Here is a 13520-nt window from a genome sequence, read left to right as displayed (position 1 = left end):
CACTGCAGTCATGCCCCATGGCTCTCTCCTCTCCTTTATATCCTCTACACTGATGATAATCTAAACCACGTCCGCCAGTCAACCTTCTCCAGGATTCTGACGACACAGATTTCCTCGCCCTCAGATCTACACTCCAGAAATCTAATAAATTCTTCCAAATTCACCTCAGTCTGTTTACCTTTAGGTGTAAACAATAGCTTCTCAAGATCAAACCCTTCTAAAACTCAAGCAATATTATAGATCGCACTACCTACACCTTCCACCGGACGACTTCTAACTTAAAATTTACGACCATCCAATCCAGTTAACTAATACCACACTAAAATATCATCGACTAACCATCCATCACCAACTAATCCATCCAACAGAAAGACCACAATATACTTGAACTACTAAAACCACTAAATAACCAAACTTTGGATTGCAGTCCACTGCTGTCTTCATTCTTACAAATCGTTGATACAACCCACTCTTTGCTACACAAATGTTTCATAGATATGCGCCGCAACTAAATTCTGTAAGTCCCTCCAGATGGTGCACTTCGCCTCACTTTCTGCACACATTTACCCTCCCTCAGTAGGATCCTTTACCAGCTCATGAATCCCCATCTGGCCTCACTCACAGTGACACCTCTGTACAACCTGCACCATCTGTGAACTTGACTCCAACAAACCGATAGTTTCACCTCTACCTTCAAATCCCCATACCCAGCCATGTCTCTATCAATATAACGTACCAACCCTACACCTGCGCATCCTCCACATATTCTCCCAAAGAAATTTCGACTGACTCCGCCTTCCATATTTTGTACCATTCCATGTCCCTTCCATCCACGTATTTTCCTCCCCGCTCTTTTTCCCTCCCCTTTCCTTCCCTACCCCTTTTCCGCTCCAAACTATAGCCTCATCAATACCCCACGTTACCCCAACCCTCTTGAATCCCACAGCCACTCCTGCCCTGTCGATACCAAGCACCATTCAGCTACCTTCCTAAACGACCATTTTTTTTTCCGTTCAGCAACAGATTACATATCAAGAAACAGGTCTTTCCAGTTCTAGTGACAATGAAGTGTTTCTTTTTAGCATCGGAGTTTTGCTTCATCTTTTAAATGTTTTTAATCATACTGTAATTGTGTTTCGTTTGTATCTTTTATTATTTCTGTTTTTAACTAAAGACGAAGGAAGTCTGTCATATATAACAACATATTTTTTTTTTAAATTCACCATCAAAATTTTTAATTCCTTATACATATCTCCCTTTTATGCTAGTGTTTATTTACGTTTCAGTTTGTTTTTACTTTCCCCTTGACTGAAGAGTGGGTTTAATGTATAGCTGACACACAGTCTCTACCCATATGAGGTATGGAAGGATGAAATAACAATAAAAAAGTGTTTTTGACAAAACTGTGGATTGCCTGTGGAGAGTTTTAGGAGTACAATAATTTTTTCAGTTCATCGCAGAGTGTCTGTCTAGGCTGCTGGTGATTTTAAATGTAGAAAATTTCTAGTTTTTCTCTCATTTTTCCACTTTGATTAAAGCAAAAGCGTGCGTCTTGCATTATTCAATTTCGCTGCTGCTGCAAATTAGGCCATGTGCTCTGTAATGCCACAGGATATATTTCAACCATCCCATCATTTTAATCTGAAATTTCTCACCAGTTTATACTTAGCTAAAGTGTGCCCAAGGATTCCCAACTTGGGACTCAGTTCCACAGTCTACAACTCTGCCGCAAGGGAGAAGAAGACTGAAATGTCTCGTCAAAGATAACTGACAGGTGCAGATGTGTACACCATAGCACGATGGCACAGAAATACGAGGGCAGTTCAATAAGTAATGCAACACATTTTTTTCTGAAACAGGGGTTGTTTTATTCAGCATTGAAATACACCAGGTTATTCCCCAATCTTTTACCTACACAACACTATTTTTCAACGTAATCTCCATTCAATGCTACGGCCTTACGCCACCTTGAAATGAGGGCCTGTATGCCTGCACGGTACCATTCCACTGGTCGATGTCGGAGCCAACGTCGTACTGCATCAATAACTTCTTCATCATCCGCGTAGTGCGTCCCACGGATTGCGTCCTTCATTGGGCCAAACATATGGAAATCCGACGGTGCGAGATCGGGGCTGTAGGGTGCATGAGGAAGAACAGTCCACTGAAGTTTTGTGAGCTCCTCTCGGGTGCGAAGACTTGTGTGAGGTCTTGCGTTGTCATGAAGAAGGAGAAGTTCGTTCTGATTTTTGTGCCTACGAACACGCCGAAGTCGTTTCTTCAATTTCTGAAGAGTAGCACAATACACTTCAGAGTTGATCGTTTGACCATGGGGAAGGACATCGAACAGAATAACCCCTTCAGCGTCCCAGAAGACTGTAACCATGACTTTACCGGCTGAGGGTATGGCTTTAAACTTTTTCTTGGTAGGGGAGTGGGTGTGGCGCCACTCCATTGATTGCCGTTTTGTTTCAGGTTCGAAGTGATGAACCCATGTTTCATCGCCTGTAACAATCTTTGACAAGAAATTGTCACCCTCAGCCACATGACGAGCAAGCAATTCCGCACAGACGGTTCTCCTTTGCTCTTTGTGGTGTTCGGTTAGACAACGAGGGACCCAGCGGGAACAAACCTTTGAATATCCCAACTGGTGAACAATTGTGACAGCACTACCAACAGAGATGTGAAGTTGAGCACTGAGTTGTTTGATGGTGATCCATCGATCATCTCGAACGAGTATGTTCGCACGCTCCGCCATTGCAGGAGTCACAGCTGTGCACGGCCGGCCGCACGTGGGAGATCAGACAGTCTTGCTTGACCTTGCGGCGATGATGATACACGCTTTGCCCAACGACTCACCGTGCTTTTGTCCACTGCCAGATCACTGTAGACATTCTGCAAGCGCCTATGAATATCTGAGATGCCCTGGTTTTCCGCCAAAAGAAACTCAATCACTGCCCGTTGTTTGCAACGCACATCCGTTACAGACGCCATTTTAACAGCTCCGTACAGCGCTGCCACCTGTCGGAAGTCAATGAAACTATACGAGACGAAGCGGGAATGTTTGAAAATATTCCACAAGAAATTTCCGGTTTTTTCAACCAAAATTGGTCGAGAAAAAAAATGTGTTGCATTACTTACTGAACTGCCCTCGTACATTTACCATGCTAAGAGGTGTTGCGTGTATGTACGTGACCGGTTGAGAGGCCCAGTGGTTGCCGATATCAATGGTGGTTATGGCGGCGACGGTGGCAGCTGCACTATTGGCGGGATGGATGTGGCATGACTTCCGCTAACTTCTCCGATATGCGGGGGACAGTGGGGGAACCGGTAACTTTCAGAGCCCACGGGAATTCAATATTTAGTTGAAAAGATACCCACTAAATGTCTCAGTTTTGTAGTGTGCTATCGAGAACTTGCATGGATTCAAACACGTAGCCAACAATTATTTAACTCATCTCAAACAGATACCTATTCCTCGCCTGAGACGGCTGCACCTGACCTGCAATCTAACATGCTGTGACGTACGCGCCACAGCCTGTCTTTCTTGTGGGCCTCGTCTGACGCATGTAGCGCCCACTACCGTTGCGACAGCGGAATGGGTTCTCATGCATTTACGTCTGTAAAGGCACAAACGTTCCCATCCTGTCGCAGCATTGGTGGCAAATGCACAAATTGTACACAGCAATGGATAATAGGCAGGAACATTTTGACCAGGGTTTCAGCACAAGGTTTATTTAGCTTAATCTTGTACCAAAGTAGACGTACAGTTTCTTTAAAAACATCTCTTAGCATTTAAATACAAAACAACATTTACTGCATTTGATCATAAAACAACACTTCCTATATTCAATAGTTAAACAATCTCTGTGAGATTAATAACAATGAATCGTTTGACACACAAAATTAACTACAGAACTTTTACTTCGAGACTTTTACTAGTAATGAGATGAGCCGACTGGAGCCTTGGAATAATATAAATAACAATTACTCAGGACAAATAACGCAGAATTATAACAGAGAGACGGAAAGACATTAAAAAGTAGAACTTAGGTCGTTATAACGCGATTATAAACCAGGTCACGAAACATTTAAAGATTACAACTGAGTACTAACGAGAGATAATAATGGTTCAGAGCTGCAGAAAATATGTTCTTCTCGGGCACTTAACGAATACAATTAATGTTTATAAACGATCCCCAGTTGAGGTATCATTCAACCCAGAAGAACATAAGTTAAATGTCGTCACTCACAATAAATGATACTGATAAAGAGATAGATAAAATCTTAACCATGGCTGTAAAACTTTCATAGCTCTTAATATATGTGCTAAACCTCATCCACTTACGCTATCTTCCTTCAGAATGCACATCTCGAAGTTAGTTAGGTGCCTGGGAGTGCAGGAAGTACACTGAGAGTAGTAGGTACCACACTGTAGTTTCCCACTTGGCAACTACATGGATTCATGTGGCAATGTAGAAACTGTAGCCCATCACTGGTGAAAATGTCTCAACTAACGGCGGACGATACCCTTAAACTAGCACAACAATGGTTGCCCCATTTGAGCACGGAATGCACACATATTTTTGGAAGTTAAGCAAAGATATGGCAAGACATTCTATAAAGCCCACCCTTTCATATAGGTTATTACAGTTTAAAACAGAGGGAAAGTCAGCTCTTAGTTTCGATACTTGGACTGGTGAACGTTTAAGCAACAAAAGAGAACTTTTTTTAATATTCTACCATTTGACACTTAGGACAGGCTTTTATACTTACTGCAGGTGAGCTACCAAACATGCAGGCTGTTTGAGTGTCTACCAGACCCTCGATTTTGGGTTCTGTACTTAGCAGAAATTATTTACAAACATGCACACCATCTTGAATTATGGTGTCATATGGCTGGCGAAAACCAAATAAATGTGACAACCATTAAGGATAAGCCAGTATGTAGGAGCCCGCCATCTAGAATTTTGACATCATAGAGGTTGTCCACACTTTCCCAGGTCTACCTTCATGATTTCTGACATCGTGTCATTGGGAGAACCTAGTGATCATCTTAGAATGCCATATTGAATAGGAGAGTTACAGAAAATTTTGGTCTCTGCTCGTATACCTAGATTGTGAGTATGGGTTTCTATCCTGGGTTTAGACAACAGAGAGGATGCCTCCAGGTATGCAATCTTGGGCTTTATATCTTCAAAACAGATCTACGTCAACAATTTCAGATTTTTGAGTTTGCGTACATATGACAGTCGAGCTAGTTGGAAGTTAAAAAAAAATGGTTCAAATGGCTCTGACCACTATGGGACTCAACTGCTGTGGTCATTAGTCCCCTAGAACTTAGAACTACTTAAACCTAACTAACTTAAGGACATCACACACACCCATGCCCGAGGCAGGATTCGAACCTGCGACCGTAGCAGCAGCGCGGCTCCGGACTGTAGCGCCTAGAACCGCACGGCCACCGCGGCCGGCAGTTGGAAGTTCCCCCCATTTTCTTTACTTTAACGCCATTTTGTAAACACGAGGACTAGCTACTCCTCATCCCCATAAAATGTCACAGAAGATGTCACCTGCAACTAATTCTTCTCCTATGTAACCATTTTCATCTCAGACTAGGACCTACAGCCTACGTCCTCAATTATTTGCTGGATGTATTGTAATCTCTGTTCTTCTCTACAGTTTTTACCTTCTGAATCTGTAGTGTACGTCTGTTTCCGGTTTGCGCCGAGGTTGTGTTCGGCGCTACTATGCCTGTCGTCGCCTCCATGGGGTAACACGCATTTTTCGGTTTTTCTTCACTCTCTACTAATGCCTAATCCTGGTAACCTTATTTCATTAATTTTTAATATTTTTCGATATAGGTCGCCTTTTATTAGGTTTATGCGGCTTCACGGTTTCAGGGCGCATGCTTTTTGGCAGACGATTTCCTATCTTTTAACGTGAGTTACATTACGTTTCCCTACATAATTTTATTCGGTCTGTTTTTGAAGCTTATTTGCTTTTATAGCAGTCCAGAATAGGATCACGCCGAATTTACTGTAATATCATCAAGCTCTTATGTTTTCAGATAACATGATGATACTCTATCCTTGTGAAATGTGTCGTTCTTAAGTTGATAAAGAGCATTCTGTAGCCTACGTCTCTTTTTTTTAAATACTAGAAATTCTTATCTGCTTTCCATTTCAATTCACGAACGCCCGCTATAGATCGACCTTAGCATTTTCCTTTTCAGATTTTCTAGCTTCCCTCCCACGTTCGAACTCCTGACATTCCACGGCCCGACTCGTAGTACGTTATCATTTCGTTGTTTATTCAATCTTTTTCTCATGTTCACCTCCATCTTGGCAGTTCTCTCCCGGAGATCTGTTGCCAATGGACTGTGGATACAAATTATGTGTCTTTCATATAGTGGCTCCAGTGGCTTCTGCTACCTCATGCCGTTTGTAATTGCTGATTCATGCGCCTTTTAGGGGCAGTTTCCCAACCCAGTGGCAAAGAGGTTCCATGAACCTCTGTCTGCTCCTCTCCCCCCCCCCCTCCCCCTTCTTTTGATAAGGCCGTTGGCGAGTTAAAGGTGACTTCTTATGCCGGAAGTCTTCGGTCGCCTTTGCTGATTTTTATTCAAGCTTTAAGCAATGGTACGGATAGAACCCAGGACGGAGGACACATTGCACATTACACATAGCTCAATCGGTGAGCCTATTCAACAAACCAGTGCTCGAAAAACTCCTTAGTGACCACAACAAAATATGAAACGTACCACAACTACATACATTTCTTTTGAGAGTTAAATTTTTGTAACTTAAACTATATACGTATGTACTTCGTTATTAATTGAACTGAGGAATTCCGAAGCTATCCTTTCTTAAATTCCTCAATCTCACTGAGACAGATTCCGTAGCGTAACCCCTCCCAATCCTTCCATCTACACATGCATACTTGTTTCGTCCACCTGCTGTCGTTCATTCTCTCTGTATATCCGGACCAGCTCAACATACCTTGCCGAATACTAGACACTAAATCTTCTTTCACTCTACAACGCACCCTAATACTAACAAATTGTACTCACAATTTCAAGTTTTAGTTAAACTGTGGGGTACATTGAATAAAACTTGAAATTATACTGATAACTGTAATTTATTGGTCCTATTAAATTGTGAGATATCAATAAAATTAAATCATGACAAACACCGATTTCAACAAGCGCCTTGTGTCTCCTTGGAAAGTGTGACTAGGCAAATTCTGAATGTCGTTCTTTTGAATTTTGTATAGTAATGCTGATTCTCATCAGTAACATGACTTCTCTCTTTACTCTTTATATGGTTTATGCTTGAAAATGATTGTTCTCGTGAATATGTAGACCTAAATAAGGAAAGAACAGCTACGCTAGTTTTGTCTGTTGGTTATAGTGTATGAGTTAGAAAGATTACTCCAGAACCTGAGAATGAACGTATCGCCCTTCTCATAGGCTTTCGAAGTAGATCACTTGTGACTTGTGTTTTAAAGCAAGTTCACATCTGAATTTCTCCAATATTTCTGTATCTGCAGAAGGATGTTCAAATTTCGAACTGCACATAGCTTAGCTAATGTCTTACAGTAGCTTTAAGTTTGTTTTTATTTTTATTTTTATATTTTTAACAAACGCTAACGTCATTTTGTTGTTTCTTAATTCCTGAAACGTACAGAGAAAAGCTGTCCCTGTATTTAAAAGTATTCTTCTGAAATAGAGGTGTGAATATCAGAACGATTTTCTGGAGATATTTCAACAGGCTTTTAAGGCGAATCAAAGCTGACCCACCAAAACTTTGTGAAACTTCTAACATTTGAAAAATTGTGTTTGCTTTCCCTTGTTGTTTACGATTAAGTTATTTGTTGAGGCATAACATCAACCATGAAACAAAGTTTTAGTACCCAATGATCGTTCATTAGTTCTGGATAACTAAGTGCCTTCTCAAGTAGAAAGCTTTAACTTCTGTAATACGGAACAAAACGTTTCTCCTGATGATCTACTTTCTTGGTATGCAGCAGAAGGTCTCCGTGCTCGCTCTAGCGTTCAACAAAAAAATAATTTAAATGAGTGGTGAACAGATTCTCAAGCAATGTACGTCCATGACCGTACGGGATATTTTGTGGAACAGACAAACTGAACGGGCCAACGAGCCACATTTTGCTCTTGAGCCGCAGTCAGCTGACTACTGCTTTAGACTGTCCTCTTTGGTACCCAGCTACACGACTCACACTCTAAGATTAAAGGTTTGCTAATAATGGAATTTTCAAACTATAGTTTTTGTACTAAATGTATGTCCACTGCCTGGAACGGTCAACGTAAGGAGGGTGTCGGCTGCCTGAGATGAACCAGCTGAGACAAAAACCAAAGTGATACGTCCATAAACTGATGTGCTCATGTTACAAGGAGATAAAGGAACAAAGTGAAAAATGACACAGTATTGATGAACCCATTAGTAAACAGAGGGTGAGACTGGATCAAAAATTTAGTGAAGAGAAGTGTGAGAATTTGAGAAAGGGACTAAAAAGAGGGGGAGAGAAAAGAATAACAGGAGCAATACAAGACACTTGACTAACTGGGTATTAGACTGTACGCAGTAGCTTCGGAAATTCAATCATAGTTTCAGTATGCCAAAAGTTAACGTACATCAAGTTAAAAGTATATAAGGTTAATGAGGTTCTGGGGAGAAAGATCTGAGAACTGGATAACGACAGCCGAGACAAAAACGAAAGGCTGAAGTCAGCAAGGTCGATGACTAAATAGATGTACTTGCACATGTAGATGAACAGTTTTTGTTCATGGTGGATAAACTCTTTCGCCCTGTCGGTTAAAATACTTTTACTAAAAGTCGCTAGCAGTTTCACATCAATAGACATGCATTTGGAGGGGATCTGTACAAGAAATTAGAACATTACCGAATTACAGTGGATTGAGAATAGATTTGTACTAAAATAAAGCGCTATACTTTAGTGAGAGCTCTGTATTAACAGTGTTTTTAAACAGTCAAGGCGTGACAAAAGAGTGGTTAGAGCCAAGCCCCACCATTCATTATCAAGATGGAAACAGAGAGGAGGCTAAAGGCAGTTGTCCATGGTTAAACTGATTGGGACCGCGAAGCACGTACGAGTGATAGAAAGCCGGCTAAACCAGATTCAGTTTCATAGAAACAATAGAGCCAGAACGTCATACCACGCCGTAGACAGCATGTAAGACTGTACTGGTGAGTTGGTATTATGAGCCACGTGTGCGAGTCTCGAACCGAACTGACGCTATCACAAGAAATGTGGGAGTCGGCTTTACAGTGCTTCTTGGTACGTGTTATGTGGTCATCAGGAGCTTTTTTTTTTAAGACATTCGCAGTTAAATATCATTAAAACGTTTTAAATACAAACCCTGAAAGGCCTACCTAATAACATGAATTTATTGAATGCTATACTGCGCTATTACTAAAACCAGCAAGCACATAGGGTGTCTGTGGAGTTGAAGGGCACATAAGCAATCCATTAAGAAGTATGTTTGTTAAAAATCGTCGATATCCTTAGACTGAAACTACAACTAACTAAAACGTATTCGTACAAAGACAAGAGCAACAACAATGAATAACAGTATTCTCTTGGGATGCGTCAGTTAGGTGTATGGCCAGTCTAAATATTATCTAGCTAATAATCAAAACTGGATAAAAACTTGTGTGGCGCAGATCGATCTGGCATTAAAAGTAATTTCACGAAAAAATTTATAGTGAACTGTAAATCTGAACTAATCGAGTTCTGCAAATAATTTCAGCTAGTAATAGCCAAAACTCTGTTCAACAATCACAAGAGGAGGAGGTATATTGTGAAAAGATCGTGAGATACGGGAAGATTACAATTAAATTACATCATGTTTAGCCAGAGATTGGATCGTAAGGCGTATTCAGGAGCAGATATAGCCTCAGATGACAATTTGGTAATGATGAAGATAAGTCTGAAGTTTAAGTGGCTAGTCAGGAAGAATCCCTTAGCAAATTAAATATTACGTACCTTGTTGTGAATTAATTTGTCTGTCGAGATTCCACTTACGGCGTTTCTTTAAAATTATATAAAATATACGTCTGTAAAACAAATAACTTGAAACATCTGTTGCAGCTGATTGGTCAAAAGCTGAAAAAGAAACCACCTCTGCTGATGCTGATTAGTATCGTGGATAGCGTCCTTCGGTTTCCACAGCGGCTCGAAGTCTTTTGGGCATGGAGGCCACAACTCTAGCCACATAACTAGGAGATTCAAGTTACTCATTCCATGCATCATGAATCACATCAGAAAGCAGCAGGCGAGTCGACGGTGACTGTCACTCTTCCCGTATTACTCTGACCATTTCTGCCCAAATATTCTCAATCGTATTCACGTCAACTCCTTTAGGTGGCCATTCCATTACAGTAATATTACTGTGGTCGTCGAACCACCTCTTAACCACACGTGCCATATGAATAGGCGAGCGATCTTGTTGGAACATGATCTGATCATAGCCAAATCTTGCTGTCACAGAAGGCAACATCACGTTCTCCAGAATTGATACGTAACTGCGCGCATCGAGTCTTCCTTCCACTTCCCACAGGAGCCCACAGCCTTCGGCCATTACCCATGCCCATACCGTTACCGACTCTCTGCCACTCCTTCGGCAGCTGTAATTATATTTTGGATTATGCCTAGCACCTTTCGGACGGTAAACACGTACTTTTACGGTTGATGCCGCAGAGAAAACTTGTTCGTGCGTGAAAATCGCTCGCCTCCAAAACTGGAGAGGTTTGTCAACATTTTCAGCAGAAAAAGCAAGGCGGGCTTCTCTGTGGGAAACAGTCAATGTCTCTTTCACAGCAGCGATTCTTGCTCTCAGTCCACCTTCCCTTAAACGACCAGTGAGGGTCTTACTGCTGAGACCCAGAGTCTGCTGAATTTGTCGTGCGTTGACAGACGGATGGTTCTCACTGAAACGGCGTATCTGCCGATCCTGAACTGCTGTTGTTTTGCGGCGGCGGCCATGAGGCCTTCCATTCAGGTTACCACCATCTTCCTTTCGTCTAATCCACCTGGTTACCGTCGACTTCTGAAGTCCCATAGTTCTTGCTAAATAGCTATTTGAAAATCCCTCTGCATGGAGTGCTATTATAGCACCCTTGTCTGCCTCAGCCAGATGGGCCATTTAGCGCTGACTGAATGATTCGTCGCGGTTAATATCCGCTGCGAAAACAGCGCTAGTAGGAAACAGACTGCCTCCTCCACGGCTGCAGCCACAACGCATTGGTCAAGTATGGGTAACACGGAAATCGATGGCATAAGCGAGAGATCGCAAGCCCGTACCTGTGTCATTACATAGTGGAGCAACTTAGAATCTGTAATGTTTCTCAGAAGGGACTGGTCCGCTCTTGTCATGTTTCATCCAGATAAATGTTACATGAAATGAAATGTTTACGTTTTGCGTATACGGCAGGCCTGAAGAACACTCCGTGAAACTTTGCTGTAGAAGGTTGCCTTATAGGAAGAAAAACGTACTTATCCTCGCTCGCCGTGTTTCCAAGTGGCGTAGTTTACTCTGAGGCATGCATAGTTCTCGCCGGGCGTAAGAAGCGACTCGACTAACAAGGGGAACTCGCCAGGTGCCATACGGTGACTGTCCGGAAATTTTGCTCAGTGAAGGAGAGGACAAAATGAGCGAACATGTGTTTCGGCTTATCTGCAGATACTCGACCGTTTCCGAGAAAACGACGTTCAAAGTTATCAACGAGCTGTTGCTACAGTGTAGATACCTTTTGCGCGCGAGAACGCAATTGAAGCGGTGGCTTAGTGGCCACTGTGGTTCCTTCTTAACTTTGATTCCCGAGTTCGAGACCATATTGGTGTTTTTATTATTTTTTTCCTGCATCAGAATTATCTATGAATGTTTTTTTCCAATTTATGTTGAAATAATGTAGTCGTTATTCGTCAATTAACTTTCTGTGTAATTAATGAATTAAAAAAATAATAAACGAATGAGAAAATAATGTGAAATATTTTTGAACATTCACAAATATTTCACATCATTTTCTCATTCGTTCATTTTTTTCACTTCTTTCATTACACAGTAAATTAATTGACACATAACTACATCATTGTTTCAACATAAATTGGAATAAACATTCGTAGATAATTCAGAGAGTGAGAGGGGAGGGAAAAAAGGAACAACCGGGTTTCGAACTCGCAGAGCAAAGTTCTGAGTTCGTGACGGTAGCCGCTGAGCCACCGCTTCAATTGAATCCTTACACGCTAAAAGGTATCTACACAACAGCAACAGCGCATTGAAAACATTGACCGTCGTTTTCTTAGAAGCGGTCGAGTGTATGCAGATAAGTCGAGACACGTGTTCGTTTATTTTGTCCCCTCTTTCACTGAGCAAAGTTTCAGCAAGATGTGGGTATGACACTTGGCGGGAGCCCTCGTAAGTGGCATGTGTTGCGATTCAGTAGAAAGAATGCGTCCACTTTCCTCGACTACTCATTGACATGTTTGGAAACTTTCGTTCTTGTAGTGGCAGTTTGCATTATAAGGGCTGGTTTTCCTGGAAACGATCTACTAATGGACTTTGCTCCTAATTTACGTTACTGTGTCGTAAACCTACTGCAACGACTTGAACCGGAAATGTTTGTTTATTTGGATAGTCCACTTCTTAGTTGCAATATTTCGCTATAATATTTTCATTTGTTTCAAAACGGCAAGTTTAGATGACCACAGCAGCTTGGTAACATCAGTAACAATTTAATACTTTGAAACAGTTAGGTGTGGTGTACGAGGAGTGTACTCTGTTGAATGAGGAAAACATTAAACACGAAAGCTGCGACCAGTAACGATAATTAACTTTCGGTTACATTGCAAAACACGAGTCGAAATACTGTCAATTCATCTCTGTATCCGATAAAACTGAAACTAGAAAGATTGCAAACCTACTTTTGTGGAGAAGGCAAATGAAAGGCTGCGTTTTATGGTCCGCACACTAAGAATACGCAAGAAGTCCACTGAAAACACTGTATACGTTTGTTCGTTTACTGCTGTAGTATTCTTGCGCGGTTTGGGATACTTGACAGACGTGACTGACGGTGCGCTCCAAACACGTCCAAGGAACGGTAGCACTATTTGTAATGTCACCAAATAGGGGAGAGAGAGTCCCAGATTTGATAAGCGAGTTGTGGTGACATTCATGAAAACGAAACCGTTTTTCGTTGCCACGAGATCTTTTCACGACATTTCAATCACTAACATCTGTTCTGAATGCCAAAACATTATTTCCTCGGAAACTTACACAGGAAGAAATGACCATAGTAATAATGTAATTCAGGGCTCGTAAGAAAAGATTTAAGTGGTCCTTTTACCCGCACGCTGTTAGAGTGGGACGGTAGAGAAATAGTCCGAAGGTGGTTCGATGAACCCTGCCAGACACGTAAGTCTGGTTTGCAAAGAAATCCTTTATATGTAGTAATGAAGATGTAACAACGAAATTATGTTGT

Source organism: Schistocerca nitens, chromosome 8, assembly GCF_023898315.1.
Source record: "Schistocerca nitens isolate TAMUIC-IGC-003100 chromosome 8, iqSchNite1.1, whole genome shotgun sequence".
Classification (NCBI taxonomy): Eukaryota; Metazoa; Arthropoda; class Insecta; order Orthoptera; family Acrididae; genus Schistocerca; species Schistocerca nitens.
The sequence above is the reverse complement of the archived record's forward strand: the minus strand, read 5'-3'. Positions refer to the sequence as shown.